The sequence below is a fragment of the Melanerpes formicivorus genome, unplaced genomic scaffold (assembly GCF_026170545.1).
Source record: "Melanerpes formicivorus ecotype bairdi unplaced genomic scaffold, bMelFor1.0.p_v2 SCAF_10, whole genome shotgun sequence".
Lineage (NCBI taxonomy): Eukaryota > Metazoa > Chordata > Aves > Piciformes > Picidae > Melanerpes > Melanerpes formicivorus.
Genome location: NW_027142362.1, coordinates 18,103,625 through 18,120,060, shown reverse-complemented (window position 1 = coordinate 18,120,060; position 16,436 = coordinate 18,103,625). Strand labels below are relative to the sequence as shown.

The window sequence follows — 16,436 nt, the reverse complement described above, 5'->3', positions numbered from 1 at the left end:
ATACTGTTGGTGAGTGCAAACGTGTAGCTTTGCTTTTGCAGATGTAGGAAACAATCATTCTAGTTCATGCTCTTTACTTCTGGTAAACCTTACAGGTTTCATTACTTATTTATTAGTGTGGACCAGATTAATTTACTTAGTCCTCATGAAATCAAAATACTTTTGCCAATGTCATGTATTAAGTTAAATCTGCTGCTATTCATGCCATCCTGGCTCATGCCAGCTTCAAAGGGAAAGTGCTGACTGGAGCAAAGTATTGTGGGGCTTGAAGTTCAGATTGTAACATGGGAGGCTTCCTGTTCTGGTTGCTGCTTTTGGGTTCTGGGTTTTTGGGTGCTGGCTCTCGTCGTCTAGGATGGCAGCCGGAGTGGGAGGGATGTAGTGGTTTAGCTCTTGCTTCTGCTTGCTGCTGCTTTCTGATGTGCTTTTTTTCTGCAAATAGGCTACAGTAATTGTGCATTATATTATTGTTATTATCTGATTAACTCAGCAAACTCTTATTTATCTCAACTTTTTATCTCAATCCAGAAGGGAATTTTTTTTTTATTATTTTTCCCTCACTTCTGTGTTTGGGGAAGCAGGCAGTTCAACCTGTTCTCTGTGCATTAACCTGTTACAGCTAATTACCAGAAGCAGAGTAAAATAATTCTAAGCCCTATTCCATAGTGAGAAATTAAATTAATCCTCTTTTGTACAAACTGAATAAGTAATGTATTCCACCACTGCAAGAAGCCATGTCTCTAAGGCAGTAACATCGCACGGGTCTTCAAGCCAGTGCATCCAAACAAAAGTTCATCTCTTAGTAAATTCTGTCCAAGATAGGTTCTCATGGAATTCCAGGAAATTCTTGTTTGAAGATTCCTTTTTTGCAGTGAAGTTTTTGCAAGGCAGGTTGTTCTAGACCTGGATGAAGACATTTAAATGTATACTTAAAACAATACTGTGTTCCCATTAGATGGTCCAATCATCAGTTCAGTTTAGTGCAAGTGTCTGTCATTCTGAAGAGATCCACCATAATCTAGGAAGATCTTAATATATTATAACACAACAAAAACCAATACAGAGGAATAGACAGATACAGTTTAAACAGTTTGTAAAGACTAAGTACTTTAACATTCCTTTTATAGTTATTGAGCATGGAGTCCACGAGAATTTCTGTTCTGTTGTTTTTACTGTTAATAGAATAATGCCTATATTAGCATAGTGTCTACAGACTAAGCTAGTGAAGAGTGGTTACATAATGAAACTATGATCTTTGGCTTTCAAAGTATGGTATATTTTAGGTAAATCGATTAGAAACTCCAAGTTTGCAATGTATTAAACTTTTAAAATTAGGACAATTCAAAGTAAATATCATCTCTTATAGATGCTACATGGGCTTGGTAATAAATAACATTTCAGAATTGAGCTATAACCCCATCTAAATTCATTTGGATTCACATTTTTAGAAGTAAATTAATGTAGTTTCAAATTATCCCTTTCCAAGTAAATAATCTCTTCTCACATTTCTTTTTGAACTATCTGCATATATTTCAAGCATGAATAGCTGACAACGTAGTTTTCTCGTGGATATTAAAAATCCTTGGAAACCTTACTCAAAATTATTTTATTCTCTTTGGATAAGTTCAACCAGTAAGATCCTGAAATTTCTTCATGGAGTAGTTACTTACTTATAGGGGACTAGCAGATCTTTCATGCTTTAGAAGCTGAAATGTGCTTCACAAATAATAGGTTTCAGGACTGAAAAGGGTCAAACACACACTGTGGTTGAGTTCCAGACACTTACTTCCTGGTCAGATTTTGCTAAGTTTGGAACTGAGTCAACTTCCTTTGCAAAATATGTATTTCATATAATTATGTTCCATATATTGTTTCACTGGAGGCTCTTGAGATTTGGCCATTTCAGTTGTGTTCTTATTTATTTTTGCAGTATCATAAAAACAAATTATGCACTGGTGGTGTTGTAAAATAACAAATACCTTGTCTTACTAAACAGGCAGGGATTAAAAGGATGTCTGTTAAAATGTCTTAGTTGAAAAGCTGCATAAGTAATTTGGTAAGCCTGATGTGAAGTATTTTATTTTGTAAGGGAACGATCATTCTGTTTATGCAAGATTAAGAAAGATTTGCACTCTTCTCGGTGATTACAAAGAAATAATTGCAACCAAAGTTTTTTGTTTATTCTGAAAGCATTTGCTGAACCCTATGATTGAACAAGGCAATTTGTTAAATACATTTCTGATTCTTGTGATGATTAAACTGTCACAGTAGGGAGATGCCACACAAATTGTACTAGTCACTACCCCTAGTTATCAAGAAAAGCTTTAGTAGTAGGAAATGACAGGACCTTAAAAATACTAGGGATGCTTGTGTGTTCCTTAGTGCAGTCTGACATCAACAATACGTCATGTGAAATAGGGATACTCTCTAAGTTGCTGAGGTTGGAACCACTTGAGAGAGCAGTAAAATTAACAAAGTTGATGACTATCCAGTTACTTCATCTGTTTTGTCACATCTTTTGCAGTATAGGAAGGAAGTGTTTCTCTTCACTCTCTCTCTGTAGAATAAATAGTCTGTGTTGTGCTGTTTCCTATTTTAGTCAGCTTAATCATGTCCAGGAAAATGTTGCCAAGGCTACAAGTGAGTGCAGGAGCACTGAAGAAACTAAACCCTACATGTTTACACCTCTACATAGAGTGAGCAAGGTAGCTGGAAAAGTTTTCCATTTTTCAGACTGTTTCAAATACATGTGTGGAAGAAGGAAAATTACTGCAGTTCCTCTGTGCTCTTCCTTACCCTCACTGGCACTCTGTAGAGTGATACACACTCTGCATTTTTGCTGCATTCAGCCAAAGCAAGGTGAGTCTATTGACTTGTCTGCAATCCTTTCATTACAAGTGCTACTTCATTACTGCTTCTTCACATTAGGAAGGCAAGGCAACTAGCAGTTCAGGTCCTATCCTCAGCCAAGTTTCTCCAGTGGGAAACTTAATACACTTGAGCTATGCTAGTCCTTAACTTTTTGTTTCCATATGGGGAAAAAGGCCCTCACAGAAGTCTTTGCTTCCACAGATGCATGTGTCTTCATCTCAGTAGTGTTTAATGGATGGATTTGTTCATGGAAAGGACAGAGAACAATGTGAGGGAAATCTGTCACTTAGTAAATTCTTGAAGTGGTTTGGAGAAGGGCTTACTGGACAGGAATACTTCCAAGGTCAGCTTTCAGGGGTGACATTCTGTAAAGTCTCTGGCTTTCAAGAGGTAAAGTATTATGGGAAAGTTACTGCTTATTTGGAAGTAGTGATGCTAATTCTCTGAATGTCCTTCTGTTTGAGGCCATGCTGCTCAGGTTTTAATTCTGTCATTTGAATTATAGATAAAATACAAAGCCAGATTTTCAGCCTCCTGTTGGAGGTTGTTTACATAATTTTGGGCCTTTGGGCTCTGGCTTTGCTTTAGGAGACTGATAGTGTTATTTAATCAAGCAGATGGGATTTTTATATTGGGACTAGAGATGCAGTCACAGGAGCTGTGTTAAAAACTCACAGATCAGAATCAGGACTGTTTGAAATTGCCCCAAGAAGTTCTTTGCAGATGAAGCTTTTTTGGATTAAATCTGTGAAATTGGTGGATTTTCTTCCTTTTGGTTGAAGTCTCTGGTCTTTACAGATCATAGAAAACATGGGTGTTATATGTAAGAAAATAGGGGTTGTTATAGGTAAGGAAATAGTAGCTGCTGTGTAGTTTCTGAGTTCTGTATATTATGTTGCATGTAACCAGATCCGTTCTGTATTAATTAAAACACAAACACTGGTGACATAAACTTAATTCAGATCCAAGTTCAAATATTTGTCTAGTGGATGGTAGTGACCCCTTTTTTTTACTGACACCATCACTTTTACTTTGAAGCTAATGCTTGAAAAAAACAATTATTACCAAGTAAAGGCCAGCTTTTACCTTTTTACATTTTAAAGTATTATGAACTGGTGGTTTGCTTTTCAGTGTCTATTGACTGTGGCTGCAAGAAATTAGCTCACTGAGAACACTGTTGGTTAATTGACTGATTCTGCAAACTGAAAAGCAAGGTTTTTTTTCCAAAACATTTGTAATTAAGAGAAAAGCTGATGTAGCAGAGCAAGTACTTCATGTATTTACTGCCTGACAAATTGACTGAGTTAGTTGAAAGTGACTGACATGAGCAGTTAACCCCATATTTTTTTCAAATAGATTTCTGTAGAAAAGAGTAACCCTGTTTCTCTGCTTCTTGTGCTGTGGTTGGTCACTCCTTAAGCCATCATTTGGATCATCTCATGTAGTAGCATTTTTGCCTATGAAGGAATATGTTTTCAAGCAAAATACTTTTTTTTCCCCTTTCTTTTTTTCTTTTCTTATTTTGGGGGTGTTCATCATGTGGATATTTTTGTAGGGTTGGATTGTTTGTAATTTTTGTTTTTGTTTTATGTGTTCAGCTTTTTGTGTTCTGGTTAGTTTGTGATTTTTACGTGGTCTGTGGTCTTGCCTGTCTGTTGAACGTCTGTCGTACCAAGCACTGCTGACCTGTTGTTAAGGGATCAACTCCCTGCATCAATAGGTTTTCTCTCTTTCCCTCCCCTAGCTGTTTGTGTTTCATATAGCACCCAACTGAAATCATTCCTGCTCCACCCCTGTTTGAAACAACAGTAGCATGGTTCTTTCTTTACTTCCTTGTTTTTCTGGCTACTAAGCAGACCTGCTAGTCAGGCGGAGCAATTTTCTGCCATGCTTCTTTGAAAAAATTCTGATGAATTGACAGTGTGTTTTGTCCAAAGTGATGATACATTGTTTCTAAAAATAATCAGCAGTGACTCCCAATCAGCTTTGCTATGCTTTCAGCTTCAGATTATCAGCAAAGCAGAGGAGTTTGATCATTGTGCCTTTAAAACAATGACAGAAAAATTAAACGTGCAAGAGGATGTCTCTTTGGATAGCTTCAAGGAAATTTCTGTACAAATCAGTCTGATTTCCAGGGCTTTTTTTTGTGATAAAAAGCAGGAAAAAAATACAGATGTTTCTGAAATGTGTGTGTTGGTGATGTTTATAGAATGTATAAATAATTTCTTCTGCAGTAGATTGAACTGAAAGATATTTATGCGCTAAAACTTGCAGTAAGCTCTACAAAAGAGGTAGGGTTACAGTATTGGTGAAGGTTTTTATTCTGCCATGCCCAGGCTTATTTTGCAGTCAGTAGCTATTTATTATTTTTGTCCCCTGGCTTTCTAAATTTCCTGTTTCATGCACTGATATTTAACTCCAACTGTGTTCTGCTTTTCATAGAATGTAATAATAGATGATGATGACAGTGGCAATTAGAACTAATGGCCTGTTTCTTAGAGATGCAAAATATCCATTAATCCTGTTGACGTTGGTCAAAAACTATTTAAAAGGTCTTAAAAATCAGGTTATGCTATTTTAACATAAAACTTTGAATGTCTGATAGTTGCCAGTGCTTTTGTTGTGCGTACAGTTCATCTGCATTGGTTCTTTATAGAAATTTCCTTGATACATTAGCTTACCGTTCTCCTTGTTGAACCTGAGTACTTCCTGATAATTACTGTTTTTTTAAAGATATTGCCTGAATTACAAGAAAAAATATAAATGCATAGAGATTATAAATTTTTGTTACTTTAGAGGGAGGTACAGTTTATTTGCAGTGAGAGAAAACACAGATGCTGTACTTAAATGTGAAATGAATCATTCCAGATTCCATTCCTCTCCTCTTTATTTTCTGCATGTATCTCGAGTTGTTCTAAAAGCATGGAGATTACGTTAAAGCAGAGTCTTTAGTAGGAAAGAGAATTAAGCCTTCCATTTTCCTTAGTTTAGTTTCCCAAATCACTGCAGTAGCTGAGGAACTTAATGTTTCATAGAAATGAGGGTGGGAGTCACAGGGTTGGGGGAAATTACCAGTACTGGTTTGCTGCATAATGTGTCTGTGTGAGCTCTTTCCTGCTGTAGCTTATTTAGCTGCTGTATACAGAGCTGTGCTGTGCTTTCTGTTGAATTTCAGCACATTCTGTGAATGCTTGGCAAGCTAGTAACTTGCTGTTCTTTCTACTTTATATGCATCTAAGGACTTACAAGGACTTGCTTTTTGTATGTAATCTGAAATTCAGAAGTTCAATTCTGCCATTATTTTTAGGGAACTTGTAAGAGAGGGAACTTCCCTGTCAGTCTGACACAGAATCTGTGGGATGAACCAATTGGTGGGAATCAGTATTTTTAAGGGGAACATGGAAAAATCATCATTATGTGTTTTGCCTTGATGTGAGGAATAATGCAAAGTGAAGAGTAACAGACAGCCAAGCCTTGTGTTTAAAATAGCAGCTGAATTATCTACCTCAAGGCATGAATATTCTGAAGACTCCATTTTAAAAGACTCCAGTGCTTAATGTGTTGACTATGCACTTTACATACCATTAAGCATTTGAGTCTTTCTCTAATCTCTGTGTACAAGAAGATAAAGGACGCTTGGAGAATTGTATCAATAAGACTATTTATACAAAGCTCACGATGCTAATACTTTTGATGGCCTTTAAGCTTCTGCCTTCATATCCCTGTCAGCGCAACCCACTGTACACATTTTCTGAGTCAAACCAGCATAAGCCAAGGAGAGGAGAAATATGCTCAATTTCTCACACGGAAGAACCATTAGTCAGTCATCAATAACTTGTGACAGACTATAGGGACTTATGAAATAGATAAAGCAATAGATGTTTCTCATGCAGTGGATACTTAAAGAGTTTAAGTGATGAAAATTCAGTACAAGAAAAATTCTATTTGTGCTAGCACTTCAGATTGTGTTCAAGAACCAATCATTAACAGTTAGATTGTTAAAGTACTGCTTTACGCTGCAGAACAGCATAACTGTCACAGGTGTCTACAGGAACACGAAACCGTTAGCCAGTCATAGATCTTCTGTAGATAAGCTATGGACAGATGCTGTGCGTCAGATTTTGTACCCTTCCCCCACAGTTTTCAACACAGACATATGCAGGACATGGCAGGTTGAATGCACAGAACAAAAATAATGGCTGTGAATACACACTTGAGACTTTATGGGGTGACACTGATCCAGGTTCATCAGAATATGAGCAGAAAACATTTTCAGCACTGTGTGTCAGGCCCTACACTGCTGGGAAGACTAGGAAGTATTTCAGTCCTGTGTCGAATGTGGAAGTGGAAAATGGCATCCCTTTTGAATTTAGGACAAGGATTGCATGAGAGTCCAATTGAGGTACTTCTGAAAACTGAGTGGAGGGATCTTCTGCAGCTCCTTGTCAGTAATTACTTTGAAATGACAGACAGAAGTAGGGGAAAACTGGGAATGTGACTGAATATTCATTTTTAATGAAGAACTTGTCTGCCATCTGGCCCCAGTTGATTTGACTAAGATTCCTTCTTACACTGTTTGAGATCAGGGTCTTTGTTTTGAAGTGTATCTTTATCTGTTTCCTCATTTTCATTGCTAACTTCACACAGAAGTTGTTGCCAGGACCATACAAATGTAAAACAAGAATTCAGTATCTGTCCCCAGAATTATAAAGGAATTGCAGCTGAGATTACATCCTGCAATTTTTGATAGCTAATCGTAAAAAACAAAGTCTTGAAGCTGCAGAGTGTGTGTGTGAGAAATGCCAAGAAAAGCTCAGCATTTCCTCATACTCTTAACAGTCATACTATCCACAGTAATCCCTTAGATCCCTTCCTTACAACACTGAACTAAGTAGAATCATTTTTAGAATAGTTCAAATAGTACATTGTGGTTTGTGTACTGCAAGCACACGTATTAAGTCCTTTTTCAACTGAAATATGTCAAGTGCTGGGTGGAAAGAGTTTGCTCTCCTGCACCGCTGATGCATTGAACAAATCGTCATTCGTTGATGTAACTGAAAGCAGGACCCTCCCCTGACTGTTTACTTATATCCAGGGCAGAGATAAAAGTTCTGGCTCCTTAGCAGAAACACAATCATTTGTTTTTGAAGGCTGTGTAACGGAGTTTTTAGTTATTTCCCCATAGTTAATAGGAGTTTCATAGTGTAGACATTTCAGTTTGTTAATGTGGTGTACATGGAAATGTTGAGACATATTGACGCTTGATGGTTATTTTTATCCCTTGCAGATGAAGTAGCTTTTGAAGTGTTAGAGCTATTAAAAGTTACTTCTGTAAGTAGATGAGGGTTTTACAGTTGTTTTTGGCTTGTGCTTTTTTGTTGTTGTTGGGTTTTTTTAAGTTCTGTGATGGTGATAACGGTGAGAGTCACAGCCAAATGCAATTGGGCTGCTGCTTATATTTCATTTTTTTAATGTATGAAATTACTATTTTTATGTTATTATGAACTTTAAATAGTCTGCCTCTGTATGAGGATATCTGTGATACAGTGCATTCATAAGCTTCAACAGAGAACTGACAATAACTCTTCGGTCAGATGTGTGATTCTTGCATAAAAGTATATGTCAGAAAAAAAAAAGCTAGGAATCTTCCAAAATATGGTACATTAGCTCACAAATACTTCATGTTACAGTGGAGTTATTACACAGACAACTGGGACTTAAAAAATCATTTCCATATTTATTCTGAGAAAAATATAATGTTGTGGGTTTGTATAATAATTCTCACAAATTTATAAAAAAGATGAAACTTGTTACATTTCTACCTGTTTTAAAATCCTTATTGGAAGGAATGCTATCCATGATGAAAGAGTTTGGGAAAATGCCTGTAAATCCTCATTTTGACAATGCTGGGCTCAGCTAAAAGTACATGAGTTTTGTGAATGGATTAAAAAAAAACCCAGAAACAGCACAAGTGATTTTTAAGTGCCTTTTAAAAGAGTGAAGTCTATAGTAATTGGATTTCATATTTGCAAGCAGCAGGACTTCCACTTAAGAGACCTGACTAGATTGTACACAAAGGGAAATGCTGTTTCTCTTAAATAAATCCTGTGAAATGAAGTTGTGTTCCTTCTTTTTCCATGTGTTTGATCTTTCTTTCCATGAAGGAAAATAAATGACTTTCCTAAATGAGTTTTCTCTTGAATAGCTGTTTGCTAGTTCATTGCCTTAGATTTTGATAGTTTATGAGAAGGAAAATTTCCAAAGTTGTATTTGATGAATCTGAACAATTTTTTCCCTGTGAATTACCATTTCCTGATAGGGTAGTCAAAAGGATATTTTTGTACATCCAGACTTTAAAAAAAAAATACTTTATTTGAATTGTCTGGACTGTGCTCAAGTAATCTTGATGCAAATTATTGTACATAGTAATTTATCTTCACTGAGAGTGGTGTCCTCTAGGCTCCTAAGGTCAAAGGTGAAGTTGATTTTTTCCCCCCGCAGTTGTTACTATTCTGACAGCATAGAATAAGCACACTGATTTATATACTACTTTTTTTTTTTTCCAGATTTCTCAGGGGACAAAATTTTGCTTATTCATACCTTCTACTGTGGCAAAAATGGATTGTTTTCCTCACCAAAAACCAGCAGCATAACGCTCATCTGACACACGCCAGTCTGTTGTAAGTAATTCAAATCAAAATCTTGCTTAAAGGTAGCTTTAATCAGTGTGTATCTATTTACAGCTCAGGAATAAGCTTCCTTAACAGGAGAACTAATCTTAGCAATTTGGCTTTTCAGCAGCAGCTATTTGTTCTTAAGTGAAAGTAAAGGAGGAAGTTGCTTGCTTTAAAGCAGAGGTTGAGGCTGAGCTGCTTCCGGACCACTGCATGCCAGGGTGTCATAGCTCTATGTTCTGTTCCTCTCCCCACGTCCCCTGTTCAAGTTGAGTGTGATACAGATCAGAAGCTGTGAGGTTGTGCGTGAATAACATGATTGAAAAGATTATCTGCATTGTAAATGAGGGCTTGGACTCCTGTTGCTATGGCGATTAATTTCAGAATTTGTAATGTAGAAATAGGGGGCTAAATAACTCAAAAATGTAAGAAACAGCAAGTGGTTAAGCTGGTCTTCATTGTGTTGATCACTGAGCTGCATGCATTTTCTGGTGCCTGTAGGCCCAAGTGCAGACTTGAGAAAAATACCGAAACTTCTCATTTTATATATCCTATAGTGGTTATTCAGACATCTTGCTTTTTCTGTACTGAAGTAAATTTTATGCAGAGTGTATGACATGTTTTTGTGAGATAAAAATGGTAAGACAAGAGTTTTGGCCAGCATTCCTTCTCTATTTGAAAGAAGGGTGACATTTGGAGGAATATGTTCAATATTTGGAAACAATATCTTTCTGTAGCATCAGGAAGAAATTATAAATGAAGAAAATGAGGGGGAAAAGGAAAAAAATCTAATGTGTTCGTACTTCTTGCTTAGAGATACATTCTAGTGGAAGAGATGTATGTTACTTAACAGAACTATGCATTTAAGAAGAGGCCTTAGATGAACATTTTAATCATAGAATCACAGAATGTTAGGGTTTGGAAGGGATCTCCAGAAATCATTGAGTCCAACTGCCCTGCAAAGCAGGACCAATTAGGACAGGTCACACAGGAACACATCCAGGCAGGTTTTGAAGATCTCTAGAGAAGGAGACTCCACAACCTCTCTGGGCAGCCTGTTCCAGTGCTCTGTCACCCTCACAGTAAAAATAAATAAATTCTTGTGTTGAGATGGAATTGCTTGTGATTGATTTCATGTCTCTACAGAATATTCCAGATGTGGTCTTACTAAGGCTGAATAGAGGCGGGGGAGAACCTCCCTTGACCTGCTGGACACACTCTTCTTAATGTACCCAAGTATACTGTTGGCCTTCTTGTCCACCAGGACATGTTGATGTCCCATGAATAACTTACTATCAACCAGCACTCAAGGTCCTTCTCTGTGGACCTACTGTCCAGCAGGTCAACCCCTAACCTGTACTGGTACATGGTGTTATTCCTCCCCAGGTACAGGACTCCACACTTATCCCTGAAATCCTAATTGTTGGATTTCCAGTACAGTATAGTACAGTACTGAGTACTTCTCATTTATGATTAATGCCTGAATTTGATTTTAAATGAAGGTCTTTCAGGGAAATTACAGTTTTCTTGGTGGCATTACATGTATCTCTTGCACTGCTGCATTCTGCCAGAATACAATTAACACCCTCTGAGGGCCCCTGTGAATGAAGGGAAGCACAGTAATTGCCTTACCTTCATTCTCTATCTGTTGTCCTGTAAGAAAGCAAAACCAGTGTAGCAACAGTATTGTTTTATCTTGAAAAAACACTGATGAAGAGATGTAGAGGATCCTTACCCAGAAAGTCTCTATCTTTTGCTTGCTGTTTTATTTCAGTTCTAGACCCATATTTCTGTGGCCTTCTCATTTGTCTAGACAGTTTTTCCCTCTGAGAATGTAGTCATTCTAGAGTAAGAATAATAGCGTGATAAAAACCTTCTGAAGCACTATGAAAATAGAGCTGTAAAAAATGTCCCAGTAGAGCATCTGAGCAGATAAATTAATCCTTGTGCATGTGCATCTGACATAGGACCCAGTGGTGCTCATTTTGCTAGGCCCTCATCAGTGGTGAAGTGCAAGTAAAAGACCTCTCAGTTGCTACCAGTGTTAGCAGTGACTGTAGGTGTTTCAGAACATTTTAAGGGGATTCAAGTATTTTAAGGTATTGAGTGTCTCTAGCTTTCCATACTGTTTCTTCAGTAGGAGTGTACTGTAGCTTTTAAACGCAGCAGCATCTTTTCACTTCTTCTTTTCTACTTTATCTTAGACTCCAGTAACAGGTTATAACTTCTAATTTCGAAATAAATTGCCTCAAAAGATGATGCTGTGGGATCAAGTGCACCCTCAGCAAGTTTGCAGATGACACCAAACTGAGTGGTGCAGTTGGTATACCTTAGGGATGGGTTGGCATCCAGAGGGACCCAGACAAGCTGGAGAAGTGGACCTGGGTGAATCTCTTGAGGTTCAACAAAGCCCAGTGCAAGGTCCTGCACCTGTGTCAGGAAAATCCTGGTCATCAGTTTAGGCTGGGAGATGTTGGGATAGAGAGTAGCCCTGTGGAAAAGGACTTGAGGGTACTAGTGGATGAAAAGCTAGAGATGTATGTTTGCAGCCCAGAAGGCCAATGGCATCCTGGGCTGCACCAAAAGAATTGTGGCCAGCAGATCGAGAGAGGTGATTCTGCCACCCTGATCTAGTGAGACTTCACCTGGAGTACTGTGACCTGCTCTGACACCCTCAACACAAGGACATGGGCCTGATGGAGAGGGTCCAAGGGAGGTCCACGAAGATGATCAGAGCACCTCTCCTGTGAGGATAGGCTGAGAGATTTGGAATTGTGCAGGCCAGAGAAGGCTCTGGTGGGGGACCTTATAACAACATTTCAGTACCTGAAGGGGGCTTTGAAGCAAGCTGGGGAAGGACTATTTATAAAGGCATGTGGCAAAAGGACAAGGGACAATGGTTTTAATCTAGAGAAGGGTAGATTTAATTTGGACATTATGAACAGGTTCTTCACCAAGAGGGTGGTGGAACAGTGGATCAGGTTGCCCAGGGAGGTAGTGAAGGCCGCATTCCTGGAGACATTCAAGGTCAGGTTTGATGGGGCTGTGAGCAACATGATCTGGTTGGGGATGTCCCTGCTTGCTGCTGGGGGGATAGACTAGATGACCTTTGAAGGTCCCTTTCCACCCAGTGCATTCTATGAATCTGTGATTCTATGATTTAGTGGTGTCCTTTATGAATAGTGCCAGCTTCAAATAATTTAAATAAGTAAGCAAGTAGTGGATGTTTTAAGTAAGTAGCATTTCTGTAAAATTAGATACTGTTTTTAAACCTAATTAGATATAATTTTTAAATCTAATGTGTTTTTTAAAAATACTTCCTAGCTGGTCTCTGAACTGATCTTAAAATAGTTGAACAATTCTCTTTTCTTGGATAATAGCTCTTCTTTGATGGTCCCATGGGGCTTTGGTATGCTGACTGAGGATTCCTCAACATAGCTTACCTCATTCTCTATTTTTTCACTTTGTGTCTAATGTTCAGGGTTTATCTACACAAGATAGTGAGGAAAATTGATGCAAGTCAACTAAGTGTATGAATTTAAAGAGGGCAGCTTAAATCCCACCAGGTCCCTGTATGCACTCTCCTGTCCATAATTAAAGTGGCCTCCAATGAATTTAGTTTAATTCACTTTGAAGGCAAGATGAGCCAAACCAAATTAAGGCCACGCTTTATTCCCAGATAAAAGTGTTTGCAAATGAATTTAATGGACATGGGCAAATCCACTTAAATTACTTTGAGTTAATTTTCCTGATTTCCATTGTGTAGACTAAACCTTCATAGTTATGCCTGATTGGAGCTTTTATTTGTCTTACTTTTTTGTTCTTCACCTTTTTGTTGCTGTAAATCTTGCATTTCATAGTTGAGAAGGTAGATGGCAAATATTTTACTAATTACTACAAGTTGCCTTGTTATCCTACATGTTTTGAGAGTCCACATTCTATAAATAATGTATAAATACCTCACTTTGCTATCCGGTCTACTGTGTGCCTTTTGTTAGGTACTTACCATCATTTTGGCTGCTTCAGTTAATGCCTTTTAATTCATCACCATAACTACACCTGCTGTCAAGGTCTTACCCATCTAACAACTTTTGCAGAACTGAGTGATTATTATTGCAAATAAGTTGCAAATATGTGTCCCTTCTATAATGTAATTAAGTGGTGCCTCTTAATGGAGCGATTTGCCACTGCAGTAGTAGAACTCACTCAAATCCCAGGCACAAATACAGGCTGGGCAGTAACTGGCTGGAAAGCAGCCCTGAGGAGAGAGACTTGGGGGTGCTGGTGGACAAGAAGCTCAACATGAGCTCTCAGTGTGCACTTGCAGCCCGCAAAGCCAATCAGATCCTGGGCTGCATCAGGAGAAGTGTGGCCAGCAGGTCAAGGGAGGTGATCCTCCCCCTCTACTCAGCCCTGGTGAGACCCCACCTGGAGTACTGTGTCCAGTTCTGGAGCCCCTATTACAAGAGGGATGTGGAGGTGCTGGAAGGTGTCCAGAGAAGGGCCACAAGGATGATCAGGGGCTGGAGCACCTCTCCTATGAGGACAGACTGAGGGAGTTGGGGCTGTTCAGTCTGCAGAAGAGAAGGCTCCGAGGTGACCTAATTGTGGCCTTCCAGTATCTGAAGGGGGCCTACAGGAAGGCTGGGGAAGGACTTCTCAGGATCTCAGGTAGTGATAGGACTAGGGGCAATGGAATGAAGCTAGAGGTGGGGAGATTCAGGCTGGATGTGAGGAGGAGGTTCTTCACCATGAGAGTGGTGAGACCCTGGAATGGGTTGTCCAGGGAGGTGGTCGAGGCCCCGTCCCTGGGGGTGTTTAAGAGCAGGCTGGATGAGGCTCTGGCCAGCCTGATCTAGTGTGGGGTGCCCATGGCAGGGGGGTTGGAACTAGATGATCCTTGTGGTCCCTTCCAACCCTGAATGGTACTATGATACTATGATACTATGAAATGCAGCTTGAGCTGTTGAGTAATTTGCCAGAAAATTTCTCCTTTCAAATTTTGAGTTGCACAATGTCAGACAGAGCTGCCATCAATCAGGCTGGAATTTTAAAGACTTCATATCGCTTCTGCTTTGGGATTTCTCTGAAATTGAGTTCTTTCTCCGAGTTATTTTTAAGCTCATTTACACAATTCCAGGATGAAGTGCTACAGTTCAACAGCTCTCAAACAGAGAAAAAGAAAGCAGATGAAAATTGTATGCAAAAATATACACATTCCAGAAATGTTTATTTTCATTCTTCTCCTTTGGAAAAGGAGAATTTTTTCCCTTTCATAATTTAAAGTCAGCATGTTTCAGTTTCAGTCTAACATTATCCCTTCTCCAAGGGATATATTTTATAGAAGTGATAAATAAATAAGCATTATTGATTTAGTGTAATCACTCTGGTGGTGCATAGTGGTTGAGTAAAACACTCATCTGCAAAAGACACATGGCTTGTGGCACTCTAAATACTAGATTCTGACTGAGTGTGTCAGTGTGACACAAAAACCCCTTTGAAATCCCAGATAACAGCAAATCTCTGTTAAATGTAGTCATCAAATTGCTGGGCCATTTAAATTCAAAATAGGAAAATAAGCTATTATTTCTACAAGCAGTAAAATTAATTTAATTGTAAGTATTCAAATGTATGAAGAGCTAAGTGACATGTGAATCTATGAAGGGCCATACAGAGGTTTTCATCTATTGTTTTCTGAACAAATACAGATGTTAAACTGCCAACGGTTAAACCTTTAGGTCTAAAGAAACAAGCAAAGATCAATGAAACAATTGTTAAATGTATACTAATTCAAAATAATTAACATTTTCAGAAACATTTGGAGTTTTTTTTTCTCATTCTTTTTTTCAAAAGATGACTGTGTTTCCAAAGGGACTGTTTGTTCTTTTTCACATATAGTCACTATAACCTTTGAAAAGGGGCTATAAAATACTCTGTGAATTTAAGGTGACATTTTTCACCGGTGTAAATTGATGTACAAACTCATTTTCAGGAAGAATCTAATTTTCTAACTTCTGATACTTTCTTTGCATCTGTATCTAAACCCCATAAATATGTGTATGACCATTCAGAGTACTTTTGCATTACTACTTTAGAAATCCCAGGGGTGAAGTCCTGGTTGTTTTTCTTCATGCCTGTCCCAGCTGGCCTCAGTCAATCCAGGTGCTTATACTGTGTATTTGTTGTAGATGTTTCTAGTATAGTTTGTGGAGGTGGCTTCTCCACTGAACATTTCTCTACAGAAATACTACAATAGAGGAAACCAGAAACAAGGCCAAGTACCCTGGGTCCTCTGTGTACTCTTGACTCCAAAACTATGGAGAGATCAACCTGGAGTCCTTATGAGTCGTTTCTACCGTAAGTTCCTGTTGAAGCCAAAGGCTCAGCTGGCCCAAGGGCAACTGGACATATTATCTCCTGTTTGATCTTTTCAGAAGCTTATCAGTGCTCAGGACCCCAGTCAAAATAGATCCTCTTTCATCTCACTTGATACACAATCTGTCTGTAACCTGGAATGTGCATTCTCCAGGAAGCTACAATGCCTAGGAAAGCTTGTGTTTCTTGTTCATCATCTGGTGGGAGTATGGCTGTTACATTATTGATCACATCCATTGGGATATGATGTCTGTCTTGCCATTTTATTGCCCTAGACTGGATCTTTTGTACAGGTCCTTTCTTTTCCCTTTCTCAAATACTTCTTTCCTTGCATTGCTCCATATGATCATGATGTCAATGTACTGCGAATGTTTGGGGGCTTTACCCTTTTCCTGTTCACTCTGTATCTCACCATGGAAATGGTAATTCCATGGAGTTCTAGGCTGGTATAGCATCACAAGGTGGCTGCATCCCCTCCCTGGCTCTTGCTCACCCCCAAACCTATTTGCTGTGGGG

At 38.6% G+C, this 16,436-nt stretch overlaps 1 protein-coding gene across 5 annotated transcripts in view; it reads left to right on the top strand.

Moving 5' to 3' along the window:
- Positions 1 to 16,436, top strand: part of OTUD7A (OTU deubiquitinase 7A) — a 138,847-nt gene that overhangs the window by 73,013 nt on the left and 49,398 nt on the right. For all 5 annotated transcript variants that reach the window (XM_068144007.1, XM_068144008.1, XM_068144006.1 and 2 more), the window contains one exon: positions 9,438 to 9,551. The gene's annotated coding sequence lies outside the window, so the exon portion shown is untranslated. The remainder of the gene's footprint in view (positions 1 to 9,437; positions 9,552 to 16,436) is intronic.